At 45.5% G+C, this 19494-nt stretch overlaps 1 pseudogene; it reads left to right on the top strand.

Annotated features, from left to right (window-relative positions):
- The window catches only part of LOC119350038, a 65952-nt pseudogene that overhangs the window by 23814 nt on the left and 22644 nt on the right, over positions 1-19494 (top strand).

Below are 19494 nucleotides of genomic sequence, written 5' to 3'. Positions count from 1 at the left end.
CTGCCGTTTTAACCGGCTTGGCTTCAATCCATTTGGTGAATTTCTCCACCATGACCAATAAGTATTTGCGCTTGTGGGTTCCCCCTTTAAGGGGTCCAACCATGTCAAGCCTCCAGACCGCGAAGGGCCAGGTGATGGGTATAGTTTTGAGGGCGGTGGGTGGCATGTGGCTCTGATTAGCAAAGAGTTGGCAACCGACGCATCGTTGGACTAAGTCCTGAGCATCTGCCCGGGCTGTTGGCCAGTAAAATCCTGTACGGAAGGCCTTGCCTACAAGGGCCCGGGCTGCGGCGTGGTGCCCGCCGAGGCTGGCGTGAATTTCAGCCAGGAGATTTCGCCCTTCCTCTTCGGAGATACACCTTTGAAGGACTCCGGTTGTGCTTTTCTTATAAAGTTCTCCCTCATGGACCTTGTAGGCTTTAGATCGCCAAACTATGCAGCAGGCCTCGTTTTGGTCTTCGGGAAGTTCCTGCCTAGTTAAGTAGGCTAGGAATGGTTCCGTCCACGGGGCAATTACTGCCATTGTTGCGTGAGCTGAAGGTGTTATTTCATTGGCTGAGCCGCCGATCGTGTCAGAATTGTCTGAGTTAGGTGATGCAGCTGGCTCCGGATTGTTATTTCTGGACTCCTCTTCCCATAATACGGATGGCTTAAAGAGCCGTTCCAGGAAGATGTTTGGAGGGACGGCGTCACGTTTTGCGCCGATGCACGCTAACATGTCTACTGCCTGATTATTATCCCGGGCTACATGATGGAATTCGAGTCATTCGAACCGGGCTGACATTTTTAGGACGGTGTTGCGGTAAGCTGCCATTTTCGGATCTTTGGCGTCAAAGTCTCCATTTACTTGGGATATTCCGAGGTTTGAATCCCCGCGCACCTCTAGGCGTTGAATGCCCATGGAGATTGCCATCCGGAGGCCGTGTAGAAGGGTCTCGTATTCGGCTGCATTGTTGGAGTCCATGTACATTATTTGAAGTACGTATTGGACTGTGTCTCCAGTTGGGAACGTCAAGACGACGCCAGCCCCCAAGCCAGCCAACATTTTGGATCCATCGAAATGCATGATCCAATTGGAGTACGCGCCGTACTCTTTAGGGAGTTCGGCTTCGGTCCATTCAGCGATGAAGTCAGCCAGGACTTGCGACTTTATAGCTCACCGTGGTTTGTAGGTTATGTCAAATGGTAAGAGCTCAATGGCCCATTTTGCAATCCTGCCCGTTGCATCGCGATTGTTTATAATATTGTTGAGAGGTACTTCGGAGGCCACCGTTATGGAACACTCTTGAAAGTAGTGTCACAGCTTCCGGGATGCCATGAACACCGGATACGCTATCTTTTGATAATGTGGGTACCAGGACTTGCATGGAGTTAAGACAGTGGATACGTAGTACACTGGTTTTTGAAGAGGGAATCTGTGCTCTTCAGTTTCTCGTTCGACGACGAGTACCACGCTGACAACTTGATGTGTTGCTGCGATATATAATAACATAGGTTCCCCCAGGTTGGGCGCGGCCAGGAACGGATTTGTTGCCAGTATGGCCTTGATTTCTTCGAGTCCGGCCGTGGCGGCACCCGTCCATTCGAAGTGTTCGGTGCGCCGGAGGAGGCGATAGAGGGGAAGAGCCTTTTCTCCCAAACGGGAGATGAAGCGGCTTAGAGCCGCTACGCACCCAGTTAGTTTTTGTATTTGCTTGAGGTCTTTTGGGATATCCAATTGTGACAGAGCTCGGATCTTGGCTGGGTTTGCTTCAATTCCTCTACCGGATACGATGAAGCCCAAAAGCTTTCCGGCTGGTACTCCGAAGACACACTTTTCCGGGTTGAGCTTAATGTCATATGCTTGGAGGTTGTCAAATGTCACCCTCAAGTCATCTACTAGAGTTTCGACGTGTTTGGTCTTGACGACCACATCGTCTATGTATGCCTCTACTGTTTTGCCTGTCTGGGTAGCCAGACATGTCTGAATCATGCGCTGATATGTTGCGCCGGCGTTTTTCAGTCCGAAGGGCATTGTGTTGAAGCAGAATGGCCCATATGGAGTAATGAATGCCGTTGCGGCCTGGTCTTTTTCCGCCATCTTGATTTGATGGTATCCGGAGTATGCATCGAGGAAGCACAATGAATCGTGCCCTACGATAGCATCGATGATTTGGTCGATGCGAGGGAGAGGGAAAGGGTCCTTTGGACATGCCTTATTAAGGTCTTTGAAATCGACGCAGAGGCGCCAGAATTTGTCCTTTTTTGGTACCATTACCAGGTTGGCGTCCGGATGTTTGATATCTCTGATGAATCCGGCTTCTAAGAGTTTGGCTAGCTCCTCTCCCATTGCCTGTCTTTTGGGTTCGGAAAATGCTGAAGAGCTTGTTTGACTGGCTTGAATCCTTTTAGGATATTTAGGATGTGCTCTGCCAGCCTGCGTGGGATTCCTGGCATGTCTGAAGGGTACCAGGCAAAAATGTCCCAATTTTCCCAAAGGAATTCTCGTAGTGCGGCTTCTAAATCAGGATTTAATTGTGCCCCAATGGATGCCGTCTTTGTGGGGTCCGTTGGATGGACCTGAAATTTGACTATTTCGTCTGCTGGTTTAAAATAGGTGGACTTGGACCTCTTATCGAGTATCACATCATCCCTGTCCACCGTGGAGCGCATCGCAGTTAATTCCTCTGCCGCCAGGGCTTCGGATAATGCCTCTAGGGCCAGTGCGGCTGTCTTATTTTCAGCGCGGAGTGATGTATCTGGATCACTGGCGAGAGTGATTATTCCATTGGGTCTGGGCATTTTGAGCTTCATGTATCCGTAATGGGGTATAGCTTGGAAGATTGTGAATGCCTCTCGCCCTAACAAAGCGTGATATCCGCTGCCGAATGGGGCCACTTGGAACGTGACCTCTTCGGACCTATAATTGTTCGGCGAGCCGAACACTACATCTAGTGTGATTTTTCCTGTGCAGCGTACTTCTCGACTAGAGATTATTCCCCTGAAGGTTGTGCTGCTTCGCTCAATGCGGCTCCAGTCAATTTCCATTTTTTGAAGGGTTTCCTCGTAGATGAGGTTTAATCCGCTGCCGCCATCCACTAGTGCAGAACCGGGCAATAGCACCGGTTCGTAAGGCCCTTTAGTGCCGGTTCCATAACCGGCACTAAAGTGTGGGCACTAAAGGCCCCCCCCTTTAGTACCGGTTCAGCACGAACCGGTGCTAAAGGGAAACCACGCGGCACGAGCCAGCTCCAGGGGCCTGGAGTCCTTTAGTACCGGTTGGTAAGACCAACCGGTACTATAAGGTTTGGGGGGTTTTAGTTTTATGATTTCTTTTTCATTTAATTTTGTGTTTCCATTTTAATTCTTTTTCGTTTGCTGGTATTTTCGATACTACACATTGTACATGTTATGCATATATATATATATATATATATATATATATATATATATATATATATATATATATATATATAGAATTTCTAGTAGAACCAATCATGCATATATATATCATCAATGTCTCACAAACCATCATATTAATTAATTCACACATACACACATGTATAGCTATATACAATTTCTCCTACATATGCATGTTGCCTTCGGAGCCAGTGGCATTATAGCCTAATAGGTGCCTTCGGAGCACGATGACAATTGAAAGTGGTTTTCATTGGGGCGGTAGCGGGTAATAGTATTCTCCCTTCGGATTTATGACCTGGTCGAGCAAAAATCCCGCTATTTCCTCTTGAAGTGCTTCTACGCGCTCCGTTTCTAGGAGCTTCACCCGCACCTCTCTGAACTGTTAAGAAGGAGATCAATATGCATGTGTATTAGTTGTGTGACTAGATATCGATAATGGTGTAAAAATTGTGAATAGTGTTTTGACAAGCGTACCCATTCCTGTCTTTGAGATCTGCTCCTTTCGGACGCCATCATAAGAATGTTCTCGCAAACGCAGAATGCACACAGATCAGTCCCTGCGCCTGCTTCAGGGCCTTTACAAGAATGGAATTTGATCAGATAATAATTAATCAAGCATGATAATTAAAGAGATGGCAGCTAGCTAGCTAGCTAGTACTCTTAATTACTTACCTTGGGTCAAAACCATTTAAGCTTTTTTTCCATTCGCCTTCTGTGACGCTGATGAACCTTGCCCATGCCCTGCCCGCCGACAAACAAAATGAATAAAGGGGTTATTAAATAGTTCATATCATGAAATGACGAACTAAATAGGCCGAGATATATAGTTAATAATGATTGAAATTACCTGTTGACTATCCCAAACAAGATGTTATAGTCAGTATTTGCTTTGAGTAGTGAGTCCAGTATTTCAACTGTTCCGGTGTCAACTTTAATGATACACAAGATCCAGTGAAATCTGCATGGACACACGTTTGCATGTCTTAATTAAGCGGGCATATGTAAGCAAAAACATGTAGCTAGCTAGTAGGCAAAAACAGAGAATTTGTAGTACAAGACAGTGTGACTCACTGGAAGTTGTAAGGAAGTAGTATATCTTCATTGTATTTGAGGCGCTTCAAGAACTCTAGCATGTTGTCCTCTACGTCCTTTTGATGATGTGGATTTATTAGCCATGTGTATTCATTAACGGTGTTTGGGTCAATGAACCTAATGCCAAAGCGTCCACCTTTTCTCATTTCATACATCTTCATCCTGCATAATACCACAGAAAAGAATATAGTGAGGATAATTACAGGTAATGATTGATCAAAAGGATCACTACAGCTAGCTTGAGACTTAAATTACAGAAAGAAATCACTTACAGACAATAGCAACTGACGATAGATTTGTCGAGTGCGTCTTGATTGTATAACTGAAACAGTTCAGAATACTCAACGGACATAGCTTTCTCATGGTAGTAATGCTCCTTCTTGACATTCACCATGAGGGACAATCGATCGGAAATCTTGGTAATGTTCATGTACCATTCATGCAATTCATACATTCTCGTTGGGAGGTTCTTGACCTTGTCTGGCTCGACCAAAGGTTGGCCCCGGACATATTTCCGTTTTATTTCATCCTCTCTAAGCACAGGCATGGGCTCGACCTCGAGGAGTTGTCCAACAGTGATTTTGAGAACTTCAGCCTGCATTATATGCTCCTCCATTATTACCACATTGCCCACCTCAGGAACGTAAACTGTTTGCCCACAATAATATTGGGCGCGCGTACTGTAACGTGTTATTGTCACAACAAGCGAGGGGATCAATTGCGCCGCCTGTTCTCCCAGCTGGGGAATGGTTTTCCCGCATTTTTTGACAGCTGCTTCTTGTTTGCTCGATCCCGAGCTCGCCTCCTTACGTAGACGTGCTCGATTTAACTTCTTGATGTGGCGCTCATAGTCTGTGTCAACAGGCTTGGGAGCTGGTGGTTGAGCCATACGAATGGAGTGGTCAATCGTTTCCTCAGGCACTTTCTCACTTGGCGGCGGTGGCGGTTTCGGTGCAAAATGGGCTTCCACCTCGGACTTCGATATGGCTGCGATTTCCTCCTCGGACCTGTCATAAGCCCTCTGCGGAAGAGGCGTGAGGCTTGGACCATATTTATATCGCTTGCCTCCGCCTGTACTTCCTGTACTACCTCGACTCGTACCGCTACGCACCATAGCTGCGGGGTGTCTCTTCTGTGATTGCTGAGGTGGCGGAGACGGCTGACGGGGCTGAGTTGGACGAGGAGGAGTGGCCGCCTGAAGCTGTGCTGGACTTGGAGGAGGAGTGGCCTGAGGTTGTGCCGGACTTGGAGGAGGAGTGGACGTCTGACGCTGTGGCGGACTTGGAGGAGGAGGAGTGGCCTGACACTTTGCCGGACTTGGAGGAGGAGTGGCATGACACTTTGCCGGACTTGGTGGACTTGCAGGAGCGGGAGACTGCTGACTCGGTGGCGGACTTCGACGAGGAGTCGGCTGACGCGGTGTCGGTGGCCTTCGAATGATGATGCAATCCTTTTTCCATAGGATGATATGATGTTTGGCGTCTCCGAGAAAGCGATCATCGTCACCTCCAGGATAGTCAAGCTCTAGCTCCGAATATGGGTCCACCACCTCATCAACCAAGACACGAGCATAGCCCGCTGGAATCGGGTTGCAATGGAAGGTTGCCTCGGGGGGATTTGTAAAAGCAACGGCGTCCGCCACCTTCATGGATATGTTCTTCATTTTGACGTGTAGCTCGCAGCTAGTGTTCTCCGTGATGTCATCCACGGGGTATCTACCCAGCATTGCGTCGTCCGGGGCGGAACCCACGCTGCTTCTCGGCATGGATGGGGCGGTGCTATCCAATGCTGGATCATTTGCTAGCTGCTGCAGCTGCTGAGACCCCCTTTGCTGGGTAAGTGAGTCGATCTGCTCCTGCTGCCGCTGGAATTTGACTACCAATTCCGCTTGACTTGCTTCTAGGCCTTGAAGGCGTTCATAGTCCCGCTTCCTCTGCTCCTCCTCCATCTTCCTCTTCTTCTCCTCCGCAATCTTCTTTCTCGCACGGGTTCTGTAGTCGGTGTTCCAGTCTGAGAACCCTTCATACCACGGAATAGCGCCCTTGCCTCATGTTCTTCCCGGGTGTTCAGGATTTCCCAGGGCACGCGTAAGCTCGTCGTTCTCTCTGTTGGGCTAGAACACCCCCGATCATGCCTCTTCTATTGCAACAAGTATCGCATCGTCGGCTCCCTTCAGACTTGCCCTTGTCGAAACATTGCCTGTCTTCGGGTCCAACTCCCCCCCATGCTCATAGAACCAAGTCCTGACCCTGGGGGGCCAGCTCTTAGTAACCGGAGTGGCACCTGCATCCTCCATCTCTTTCTCAGACTTATCCCACTTAGGCATTGCCACCGCATAGCCACCTGGCCCCAGCTTATGGAACTTATCCTTTTTTTCGGCATTCTTCTTGTTTATTCTCGACCGTTCCTTAGCTAATTCCGAATCCTTGAATTTCACGAAATCATCCCAATGAGCACGTTGGTTCTCTAGTGTTCCCTCGAATACTGGAGTCTTCCTTCCTCCCTTGACGTACTAGTCCCATTCACGATTCTCGTGGTTCTTGAATGCAACCGCCATCTTCCTAAGAGCAGCGTCCTTGACTTTCTGCACATCTGCTTCTGTGAAATGATCTGGTAGGGTGAAATGTTCCATGAGAGTATCCCAAAGCAGATCTTTTTGATTCTTGTCGACAAAAGTAACATCTGAACGTGGAGCAGCGTCCTCTTTGCCTTTTTGTCTTTTGTCTTTTGCTGGCTCTCTCCATTCTTGAAGGGAGATCGGGAGTTGGTCCTTCACAAGAACTCCGCACTGACGAATGAACTTGTCCGCAATCTTCTTAGGCGCTAATGGTTCACCATTAGGTCTGACTGCCTCGATATTGTACTTTACGCCCTCCTTCAACTTTTTGTTCGGGCCTCGTTTCGTCCTTTTGCCTGAAGATTTGCTCGATCCGGATGGCTGAAAGAACAAAGATCGATTCGTTAATATATCTTCAAGTCATTTAAAACATGTGATGATCACCAGATACCTGCTTATATAAATATATATACCTCGCCGATCTTTGTTGTTTCAGGATCAACATGTTCTTCGTCATCGTCATAATCGTAGTTCATGACTTCATCAATTCGGTCTTCGCGATCGAATATCATATCACCCTCTCCGGTGTTGTTTAGAAATTCGGAGCTGTCATAATCTTCTTCATTCTGATCATTATCTGGCCCGCGTATCATATCGAACATGGTCTGTTCTCCCTCTCTATCGGTATTGTCTGCCATAGCTTTTATTTAACTAATTCCAAAGAAATATAAAACAATTTAGTATTCAAATTACATCGTCACGAATAATAGATATAATCTCGAATACTTCGTCTAGAATAATAGATATAATCTCGAATACATCGTCTCGAATAATATATAATATTGAATAGTACATCACTGGCAAGCTAATTAAAGATCGAATACTACATAAGAATCTAGGACACTCGCGGTTCCTGCGGCGCGGGCGGTGGACACCCAAAGAGAAGGAACCCTCACAGGATCATAGCTGAAGTGAGATCCCCGAAGATACTGCCAGGTATTGGAGAACCTGCCGCCCTCTAACGCAACCATGTAGTGATGGACGTGCTCGTCCTCCTCCCTGACACGGCGACGTACCACCTCTGGCGGGCCCGGGTCCCTCCGCACCGAAACTGGCCCACGCGAACGCCACTAAACGAGATCAGGGTCGACGACAGGACCCGGGGCCGGGTTCCTCATCAAGCGGCGCGCCCCTTCAGGCAGCACCTCCCAGTGCCAGCCAGGCGGAGCCCAGTCCCGGACATGGGTCGGCTGGACGTCGTCGCGGACGGGTCGACGGCGAGGATGCGGGCCGGGCATCGTCGAGAACAAATACTAGCTATATGCCCGCAAAAAGTAACATTTTTTTAATGATTGGATTTTGATAACTAAAATTTCTAACATTTCTATATAACACTAATTATGCTAATCTAAATAATCTAAATAACACTAAAATTTCTAACATTTCTAGCATTTCTATATAACACTAATTTCTAACATTTCTATATAACACTAATTTCTAACTGATTAAACACTAATTATATCCATCTAACATGCATTCATACATATATAATAGTGAAAAAATAATAATCTAAATAATCTAAACTAATTAAACATACAAAATACGTGTGTGTGTGTACTAATTAAACACTAATTATCTAAACTAATTAAACATAAAAAATAATAATCTAAATAATCTAAACTAATTAAAGACTAATTATCTAAACTAATTAAACATGCTTGTGTGTGTGTGTACAGGCTCGGGGAGGGCTCACAGCGGGCGACGGCGACGGCGAGGCGACGGCGGGGACGGCGCGACGGGGACGGGGACGGCGTGACGGGGACGGGCCCGGGGCGGCGACGGAGACGAGGGCGGCGACGGGGACGGGGGCGGCGACGGAGACGATCGAGGGCGGCGGCAACGGCGACGGAGACGGAAACAAAGGAACGAACAGAGAGGGAAACTGAAATTTTCGTAGCCGTTGTATATATAGAAGGCACCTTTAGTACCGGTTGGAACCACCAACCGGTACTAAAGGCCTGTTTTGGCCAGGCCAAGCCGCGGGAAGCGACCCCCTTTAGTACCGGGTGGTGGCACAAACCGGTACTAAAGGCCCCCCCTTTAGTACCGGTTTGTGCCACGACCCGGTACTAAAGGGGATGCGCTGGCGCAGGTGCGGTGCGGCAAGTTTAGTCCCACCTCGCTAGCCGAGGGGCGACCGCACTGGTTTATAAACCCCCGTGAGGTCGCTCTCTCGAGCTCCTCTCCAAAGCAGGCTTAGTGGGCCTACGTGTTCTTTGCAGCCCTCTGGGCCCACTTGGCCTTTGCGGGCCTGCATCCTGGCCCAACGACAGGTTGGGTTTCTAGTCGTATGTAGGCCGCTCTGGCCTAGTCAGCAGGCTTTTTTTATTTTGTTTTTTGCTTTATTTATTTTTGTGTTTTTTTGTGTATTTAGAGTTTCTTTGTGAACATTTTTGTTTTAGGTACAAAAAATTACAAACTTTCTGTTAGGGTTTTTTTTATTCTTTTTTTGCTTTATTTATTTTTGTGTTGTTTTTTTTGTGTATTTAGAGTTTCTTTGTGAACATTTTTGTTTTAGGTACAAAAAATTACAAACTTTCTGTTAGTGCCCGTAGTTTTCAAATTTGAATAGTTTAAATTTTGAATTATTTGAAATTAGTGTGAATCACTAGTTTGTGAATAACTTAACTTTAAAAATCAGTAAAGGCATGAAAGAATTTGTTTGCACATAAAATTTCTTCGCGTTTCAAATGCCAAAACACATAACACCCTAACTATTACAGAGATTCCCCTCTCGGTGCGAAACACAGAAGAAAGTAATGATAGCTAGTGAAGCCGATCACATCCCAGATCTTTGGGTGTGAAACTTTTTCTTCGCGTGTGTCCCTTTGCGCCGTAACCATGAAAAATCTTCATCACTTAACGGGATGCTCGGGTCAATATTCACTGTGAATGAAGCAATTTCATCAAACTTTTCATAATCTTCTGACTTGTCTGTCTTGTCATCCACTCCCACGATGTTTCTCTTCCTAGAAAGAACTATGTGCCGCTTTGGCTCATCGTACGATGCATTCGCTTCCTTATCTTTTCTTTTTCTTGGCTTGGTAGACATGTCCTTCACATAGAAAACCTGTGCCACATCATTGGCTAGGACGAATGGTTCGTCTGCATACGCAAGATTGTTAAGATCCACTGTTGTCATTCCGTACTGCGGGTCTTCCGTTACCCCGCCTCGTGTCATATTGACCCATTTGCATCGAAACAAAGGGACCTTTAAACCACGTCGATAGTCAAGTTCCCATATGTCCTGTATATAACCATAATATGTTTCCTTTCCCGTCTTGGTTTCTGCATCAAAGCGGACACCACTGTTTTGGTTGGTGCTCTTCTTGTCTTGGGCGATCGTGTAAAATGTATTACCATTTATCTCGTACCCTTTGAAAGTCATTATATTCGAAGATGGTAACTGGGACAGCAAGTACAGGTCATCTTCAATAGAGGTGTCATGCATGGTACGTGTCTACAACCAGCTGGCGAAACTCCTGGTTTGTTCACGTGTAATCCAGTCATCAGACCGCTCCGAGTGTTTGGAGCGTAGCAAATTCTTGTGTTCATCCATATACGGAGCCACCAAGGAGGAATTCTGTAGAACTGTGTAGTGTGCTTCAGTGAGAGAATGTCCGTCCATACATATTATTTGTTCCCCTCCTAGCGTGCCTTTTCCATCCAGTCTGCCCTTATGCCGCGATTCAGGAACACCAATCGGCTTAAGGTCAGGAATAAAGTCAATACAAAACTCAATGACCTCCTTATTTTGATGGCCCTTGGAGATGCTTCCTTCTGGCCTAGCACGGTTATGAACATATTTCTTTAAGACTCCCATGAACCTCTCAAAGGGGAACATATTGTGTAGAAATACAGGACCCAAAACGTTAATCTCTTGGCATAGGTGAACTAGGACGTGTGTCATGATGTTGAAGAAGGATGGTGGGAACACCAACTCGAAACTGACAAGACATTGCACCAAATCATTCTGTAACCTTGGTATGATTTCTGGATCGAACGTTTCAACCGTGGTATTATAGGAGAATACCACATCACCTTGGCATGCTCTTTGTTTTGGAACAAACGTTTCAACCGTGGTATTATAGGAGAATACCACATCACCTTGGCATGAATCTTCTTCCTGGGGCGCTCGCCCTCGACATCACCATGATCATCACGGCTGATCTTATAGCGCAATGCACCACATACCGGGCAAGCGTTCAAATCCTCGTACTCACCGCGGTAGAGGATGCAATCATTAGGGCATGCATGTATCTTCTGCACCTCTAACCCTAGAAGGCAGTCAGCCTTCTTTGCTTCGTACGTACTCTCGGGCAATTCGTTGTCCTTTGGAAGCATATCCTTTATCATTACCAACAACTTTCCAAATCCCTTGTCAGATATACCATTCTCTGCCTTCCATTGCAGTAATTCCAGTGTGGTGCCCAGCTTTTTCTTGTCACCTACGCAATTCGGGTACAACATTTTTTTGTGATCCTCTAACATGCGCTGCAACTTCTTCTTCTCCAAATCACTTGCGCAGTTTCTCTTTGCATCGGCAATGGCCCGACCTAGATCATCAACGGGCTCATCTGATGCCTCTTCTTCAGCTTCTTCCCGCATTGCCGGCTCAGCTTCTTCCCGCATTACCAGCTCAGCTTCTTCCCCCATTGTTGTATCATCGTATTCAGGGAACCCATGGCAAGGATAGCTGTCGTCGTCCTCTTCTTCTTCATTGTCTTCCATCATAACCCCTCTTTCTCCGTGCTTGGTCCAAATATTATAGTGGGGCATGAAACCGGACTCAAACAGGTGGACGTGAATGGTTCTTGACGTAGAGTAATTGCGACCATTCTTACAGCCAGCACATGGACAAGGCATAAAACCATCCGCCCGCTTGTTTGCCTCAGCCGCAAGCAGAAAAGTATGCACGCCCTCAACGAACTGGGGAGAGCATCGGTCATCGTACATCCATTGCCGGCTCATCTTCATTACACAACACCGAATAGACCAAATTAATACAAGTTCATACATAAAGTTCATACAACACTTAAATGCAACAAACAAATAACTCTCTAGCTAAAGCATTTAAATGCAACAACAAATGCGATCAAGATCGCAACTAAGGTAACAATTGATCCAATAGCATAATGATACCAAGCCTCACTATCGATGGCATATTTTCTAATCTTTCTAATCTTCAAGCGCATTTTCTCCTTCTTGATCTTGTGATCATCGACAACATCGGCAACATGCAACTCCAATTCCATCTTCTCCCCCTCAATTCTTTTCAATTTTTCTTTCAAGTACTCGTTTTCTCTTTCAACTAAATTTAACCTCTCGACAATAGGGTCGGTTGGAATTTCCGGTTCACATACCTCCTAGATAAAAATATCTATGTCAACTTGATGGGCATAATTTGTCATAAACAAGAAATGCAACAAATAGTTTTAAAAGAGAATATACCACATCCGAATCATAACAAGGACGAGGGCCGACGGGGACGGATATCAAAACCATGGCACTATGTATAACAAACAACGTACGGGTAAGATAATTATTATACGAGTAACTATATATCCAAATCACACAAACATCAATTTTTTATATAAAATTTCATGAACAAGAGGCTCACCACAAGGTGGTGCCGGCGACGGGACGGTGCGGGCGATCGACGGTGGTTACGACGGAGATTTAGAAGGCACTAAGTAAACCACACCTACATATGCAAACTAAGTGTTATTTTAACCTCAAATTAAATATAAATCAAATACTAGCACATATATATATTTCTTCCCAAATTACTAAACTCACAAATTAATAACTATATAAAGCATTGCAAGAGCTAATATAGCAATGAGAGATGAAAGGACAAAGTTGCTAACCTTTGTGATCATTTGAATGGATGGGGGCCTTCAAATCTTGACAAATTTTGGGCAAAATGTGTGATGAGCTCGAGAGGAAGAGGGGAAGAACAGAGAGGAGAGGGGAAAGGGGAAGAACAGAGCGAGCTCGGGTGGACGAAGGGTTTATGTAGGACGACCTTTAGTACCGGTTCGTGCCAAGAACCGGTACTAAAGGTGCTGGAGGGGGCCCAGACTGACAACATCCTGCCACCACTCTCATTAGTACCGGTTCGTGGCACGAACCGGTGCTAAAGGTTAGCCACGAACCGGTACTAATGAGAGCGGCCCGGCTAGCCATTGGAACCGGCACTAATGTATACATTTGTGCCGGCTCAAATACAAACCGGCACTAATGTGCTTCATGTTTGACCCTTTTTCTACTAGTGATCCATGAGTACCTTGGTAAGACGAAAGCCGTCCACTATCGGAGTGAGGACCAATGCGGCTGGTGCTCTAGCTGTTCGGAATTTAGGTTCGGCGCTGGCATTGAAGGTGATAGCCGTGTCGCTCCATGGATTTGTTGTTGCTACTTGGTAGACTTCGGCAAGACTGCGGATTGTTCATTTCCGCATATTATTTGATGCGAAAGTCTCGAAGACTGTTAATACCGTACTGGTGCTGCTGGGCTGGTTGCCCGGGGCTAAAAAGCCTTCGCCACTTTTGGCCACCTGCCGTAATATCCAACATGCTCGAAGGCTATGTGTTGGAGTGGCGCCCTCCGTACTGTGGATTTTGCAGGGTCCGTTGAGCCATCCCTCCAGTACGGTTCCGTACCCTTTATGGGGGTTTTGCTTTTTGGATTTTAACCCAGGTGCTTGAGTATGACGCACCCTTTTATTTCGGACTGGGGTTGTATTCAGGGCCGGATTGTCCCAAAACCTAGTTTCGGTTTTCCAGGCACTTTCCATCGCGCAGTATTTTTGTACAATGGTCGCTATGTCGGCGAAGCGTGTAACTTCTTGATGAATGATGGCGTTTATGATTCCCTTGTCCGTGCAATTGTTGCAGAAGATTGAAATCACGCTTTCTTCACGATAGTCCTTTATCCTGTCCATAACCAGGAGGAATCTGGCCCAGTAATGATGTACTGTTTCATCGGGCTCTTGCCGTATTTGAGATAGATCGCTTATGTTTGGGTGGGCGGGTGGAATCAAGTTCGTAACCCCGCCCAATCTGAGGCTCAAAGGCCAAGAAGCCTCCGGATTCTGAAGCTTGGTTTGCTGGACGCTTTCCAACAAATCTGGTCCGATGGCTGACTTTCGGTTCAGTATTTGATTAGCGTCCGTCCCTCCGCGGTAATCCGGCATGGAGGGATCGGGAATCCGGACATAGTTGGTTTTTAACATAGAAGAAGAGTCGCCGCATTGTTCCTCTACCACGACAACGTGGTGGGTAACCTGGGGAGAGTTAATTTCTCTCAGATCGGTTTTAAGCCCAATCTGATCGTAGTCGGTAGCGACTCCCAGGGCGGCGATGCGATCCAAGAGCTCGTTTACGGAGGAGAGCTCAATCGGATCTAGCTGCTCGGCGAATTCCGAGCTGACGTGAAGATCGCTTTTAATGACCTGAGAGGTCATTGTCGGAGCGGTGGCCGAACAGGCGGTCATAAGAAAACTGCCTAGCCGGATAATCTGGCCGGCGGCCAAGACTCCCTTGACGACGGTGCCGTCTTTCAAGACAGGAAAAGGCATCCTTCCTGGCGGTGACGGCACAGAGGAACTCTCAATGAAAGCACCAATGTCGGTGTCAAAACCGGCGGATCTCGGGTAGGGGGTCCCGAACTGTGCGTCTAGGCGGATGGTAACAGGAGACAAGGGACACGATGTTTTACCCAGGTTCGGGCCCTCTCGATGGAGGTAAAACCCTACGTCCTTCTTGATTAATATTGATGATGTGTGTTACAAGAGTGGATCTACCACGAGATCAAGGAGGCTAAACCCTAGAAGCTAGCCTATGGTATGATTGTTGTTCGTCCTATGGACTAAAGCCATCCGGTTTATATAGACACCGGAGAGGGCTAGGGTTACACAAAGTCGGTTACAAAGGTAGGAGATCTACATATCCGTATCGCTAAGCTTGCCTTCCACGCCAAGGAAAGTCCCATCCGGACACGGGACGAAGTCTTCAGTATTGTATCTTCATAGTCTTGGAGTCCGGCCGATGATGATAGTTCGGCTGTCCGGACACCCCCTAGTCTGGGACTCCCTCAACAATGAATGCTCAAGTCATGTATATGATGATGATGGAAGTTGCATGGCAATATATCTCGGAGTGGCTATGGAAATGCCATAATAGGTAGGTATGGTGGCTGTTTCGAGGAAGATATAAGGAGGCTTATGTGTGATAGAGTGTATCATATCACGGGGTTTTGGATCCACCGACGAAGTTTGCACCAACTCTCGAGGTGAGAAAGGGCAATGGATGGTACCGTAGAGGCTAGCAAATTGCGAAAAGCTAAGAGTGCGTATAATCCATGGACTCACATCAGTCATAAAGAACTCATATACTTATTGCAAAAGTTTATTAGCCCTCGAAGCAAAGTACTACTAGGCATGCCCCTAGGGGGGTATATTAGTAGGAAAAGATCATCGCTCGTCCCCGACCGCCACTCATAAGGAAGACAATAAAAGAAACACCCCATGCTTCAAATTTGTCACACAACGGTTACCATACGTGCATGCTACGAGACTTGCAAACCTCAACACAAGTATTTCTCAATTCCACAATTACTCAACTAGCATGACTTTAGTATCACCACCTTTATATCGCAAAACTATTGCAAGGAATCAAACATATCATATCCAGTGATCTACAAGTTTTATGTAGGATTTTATGACTAACCATGTGAATGACCAATTCCTGTCATCTCTCTAAATAGATATAAGTGAAGCAAGAGAGTTTAATTCTTTCTACAAAAGATATGCCCACGCTCTAACAAATATAAGTGAAGAAAAAGAGCATTCTACAAATGGCGGTTTTCTATGTGAAGAGAAACAGGCAATCCAAACTTCAAATGATATAAGTGAAGCACATGAAGCATTCTATAAAGCCATTGTCGGTGTCAAAACCGGCGGATCTCGGGTAGGGGGTCCCGAATTGTGCGTCTAGGTGGATGGTAACAGGAGACAAGGGACACGATGTTTTTACCCAGGTTCGGGCCCTCTCGATGGAGGTAAAACCCTACTCCTGCTTGATTAATATTGATGATATGGGTAGTACAAGAGTAGATCTACCACGAGATCAGAGAGGCTAAACCCTAGAAGCTAGCCTATGGTATGATTGTTGTTCGTCCTATGGACTAACACTACAAGAGATCTGTTAATACATGACGGTTCCAATCCGTCACGGGGCAGTGAAAATCCATCAAGGATGGCCGGGCATGACGGATTTCATATCCGTCATGTATATCGCATCATAATTTGACACCTCACCTTCCATGACGGATCTTGACCATCACAGGTCTAGCCCCTGGCCCGCCCAGCCCAAACTAGGCCCGAGCGTTTGTGACCGAATGGGCCGTCACAGACAAGTACCATGTAGCATTTTGGATAGACCTATTGGAATGACATGGCTGCCTACATGGATACTGTTTTTGTCATAGAAACCGTCATGGATTTATGCAAAATTTAAATTTGTCCGGCAAATTAACCTATTTCCCTCCATGAAATTTTGAGCAAGTACATTATTTTAGCATTTACACAAATCATAATGCCAACTTTGGCCCAAGACAAAGAGTATTTATGAAGCCATCCACGTGTATATACAACATAGCAATCTACAAAATCCTCCGTGAATAGACAATTTACAACATCAATTGACGAAATAGAACACATAGCAAGGTTAGAACCAACACAATCCAGTTTACATCAAAAACATATACAAAAGATTCTTATTCAACTTCTTGTCGTTGGCCCGACTACACCATGTCATGGCATATGTGATAGGCTGCACCAAGTAGGAATAACATGATCTGCACAAAATTATAACAAACATTAGACATTTCTAGAGATGACCTATAAGTGACAACATAACAAATTATACATCACAGAACTCAAGTGTTGTAGCAGCAAAAGTTGAGGCCATATAAATCCGCCGAAAAAATTAGAAACCTAAATTGATATAAATATTCGAGTACTACTGTGCATAACGATTATATATGATAAGGGCTAGGGGTTGCCCACTTACATTTTCTTGCATTTAATACATGTCTTTAAACTGAATTTCTTCTCTGGACGAGTTAATCTGACAACTAATAAAATCTGCAAGCTCCCAAAGACGAATTCCCAACGTGTGTGATACTCATATGGCTGAGAGTACTCACTGGTTACAATATACTCCCTCCGTTCCGAAATAGATGACTCAACTTTGTACTCACTTTAGTACAAAATTGAGTCATCTATTTTGGAACGGAGGGAGTACTAGCAAGGAGCACAGCAGAGGGCATAATACAACAGTACACCACAATTTTACACATCGGTCAAGGAGAAGAATGCCATGTAAGAAATCATGTCCCATGTTGCATAGAAAGAGCATTAGTGATTCATCCCATATGCCATGGAATGGAAAACAATGGAACTGCTGCACCATAGTACTTACATGTGTTTCTTGAATTTTTTTTCAGCATGCAACGCCTCAAGCTCCTTGGTTGATGCCTCAAGCTCTGCTACATCGTGTACTTAATGAGAAGACCCAAACCTGGATCAATGGAATGGAAAAAACTTATCAAACAAAAATTATAGAATATTTCCATTCAGCTCTAAGTACAAGCTGCCTTTTTAGTGTGCGGAATAGAAGCAGCAACATTACGTAAACTATGTCTATAACTTGCAGCTTTAGCTGCTTGAAAATATGCTCGTACGTATCAAAATAAGTGTGAACACCACTCTAGCATCTTTTGGTTCATTGTAATGCAAATGCGTTACTCTTGCACTATTTTCGAATACCTTACAGAAATTTGCAACATCATGAATAACAAGAGCAAATGGCTTTAAGCAGTTAAAATACTGCTGCTAGTAGGTTGTAAGCACGGGAAATAAGTACAGAGCAATCTTACGTTCAGCAACCCCACCAATAAATCTAATATGAAAACAAGCAAAGTATAGAGCAATCTTTGTAATGCAAACCTAAACTCAAGATGCAAGGCCAAGACTACATCTTAACAAATCCAAAACTTAAACTGTACTGCTACTGCTATATTGTCGGCGTCGACCAAGCAGAGGTGTACCGACTATATTGTCCACAACAAAGAAATTGGTTGAAAATCAGAAGTGCAGTTTCATTTCACTAAGACTAACATGTAAATATTGTCTAAACTGAACCAAAATCTTAAAAGAATTATGCCTTCCAAAATGTCTTACTTCACTAACTAAATTCTTCCAAAATGTTTAAAGCCAGCAGACTTGCCAATATTTGTTTGGACTGTACCTGGTAGTGTATAGTTTGGTTTCAAGAATTTACAGCATGCATAATGAACCGATAAAACACTACTATCATATTAGCAAGACTGAATTGAATATAATCACAACCAGGCTTAGTTGGAGCTTCACGATGTCATGGTTTAATTTGTATCTTAAATTAGCATGGCGGGCAGTGCCAGGCGTCAAGAATGGTGGCGGATTCGGCCACTGCCGACGACGTCGTGCGGTCGGCCAGGATAATAAGACGTGCGCACGATTTGGCTGCCAAATTATTGGCGGACGTTTTCCACGCCTTCGTTTCGCCCGCTAATTGGCAAAAATCCTGTAGGGGCGCAGCCGACCTGAGCTGGGCGAGCCAAAAATGGCTCCAATCCAAGCAGTATCCAAAAGTCACGGGCACAACCAATAAATTATAAGGCTGGCGTTGGTATCCATCCAAACAGACCCAAAATATATTGCCACACGATAAAAACTACCAGTTAACAGAATGAACGTGCCTACATCTCACATCCAAATCCTTTTGCACTTCAATATATTGCAATCAGGGTAGGATAGCCACAATATATTTAGCTCTGCAAAATTATGTGCATAGTAACTTTCACTTCAATATATTAGTACATTTCAATTCAATATATTTTGATGCTATTTCTTTGACCCCTTCAACTAATGCAAGAGTCGTTATCATTATGTTTGGCCCTTTCAATGAAACAATTCTTCTCATAGCTTACAGGGCAGCAAGTACAATTAGGTTCAATAGAATGTACTCAAAAATTAATGAGAAACTTATTCATGCGTATGTATGTACAGATGCAAGTGACTACAGACACAAGTGCCATCCAGATTTTGGGTACAGGAAGGGAGAGAGAGGGAGCTTACCACGTCCACATCTAGGTTGCAGATGCCGCGTCGAGGAGGAGGCAAATCGATGCACGCGAGGACGATCTGTACATCACCGGATGAGAGGACAGGCTTCAGGGGCAGGGGTGCCTGAGTTGTACCGAAGCACGTCCTTGGAGGTAGAGGACGAGAAGGACCATCGGCGTTCGCAGCCACCATCGTCGAGGGAGACAAGGCTGTG

Source organism: Triticum dicoccoides, chromosome 1B (assembly GCF_002162155.2).
Source record: "Triticum dicoccoides isolate Atlit2015 ecotype Zavitan chromosome 1B, WEW_v2.0, whole genome shotgun sequence".
NCBI classification, from domain to species: domain Eukaryota; kingdom Viridiplantae; phylum Streptophyta; class Magnoliopsida; order Poales; family Poaceae; genus Triticum; species Triticum dicoccoides.
Note: the sequence above shows the minus strand (reverse complement) of the source record. Positions and strands in the feature narration are given on the sequence as shown.